Raw genomic sequence first — 620 nt, 5'->3', positions numbered from 1 at the left:
GCACAGGACAGAGTAGCATGGAGAGCTGCATCAAACCAGTCTCAGGACTGAAGACCACAACAACAACATCGATTACTCGAAGCTTGACGAAACCTTCTTACTAATAATGTAGAGAATATCAAACATTTTATTGGTTATGGTCTGTTGCCACGTTTTGCTCCATGAAAGTACATTTTCAGCATCATTTCGCAATTCGCCTTGCTCTTCTGAGGAGTTTACTAGATGGTAGCTTTACTTGCCTGAAATCTAAGAGAAAGGTTCTGATTATTTGCTACATCGTTTATATATATGTTACAAATAGCGCCAACGGCCTTGCCGCAGTGGTAACATCGGTTCCCGTCAGATCACCGGAGTTAAGCGCTGTCGGGCTGGGCTAGCACTTGGATGGGTGACCATCCGGTCTGCCGAGCGCTGTTGGCAGGCGGGGTGCACACAGCCCTTGTGAATCAAACTAAGGAGCTGCTTGATTGAGAAGGAGCGGCTCCGGTCTCGTGAACTGACTTACGGCTGGGAGAGCGGTGTGCCGACCACATGACCGTCCATATCCGCATACAGTGACGCCTGTGAGCTGAGAATGACACTGCGGCCAGTCGGCACCATTGGGAGGAGTTCAGTTTTGT

General features: G+C 49.2%; 1 pseudogene; it reads left to right on the top strand.

Annotated features, from left to right (window-relative positions):
• The first annotated feature begins 302 nt into the window (after positions 1 to 302).
• Positions 303 to 420, top strand: LOC126104091 (5S ribosomal RNA; annotated as a pseudogene).
• The last annotated feature ends 200 nt before the right edge of the window (positions 421 to 620 follow it).

Source organism: Schistocerca cancellata, chromosome 1 (assembly GCF_023864275.1).
Source record: "Schistocerca cancellata isolate TAMUIC-IGC-003103 chromosome 1, iqSchCanc2.1, whole genome shotgun sequence".
In the NCBI taxonomy this organism is placed as follows: Eukaryota; Metazoa; Arthropoda; class Insecta; order Orthoptera; family Acrididae; genus Schistocerca; species Schistocerca cancellata.
The sequence above is the reverse complement of the archived record's forward strand: the minus strand, read 5'-3'. Positions and strand labels throughout refer to the sequence as shown.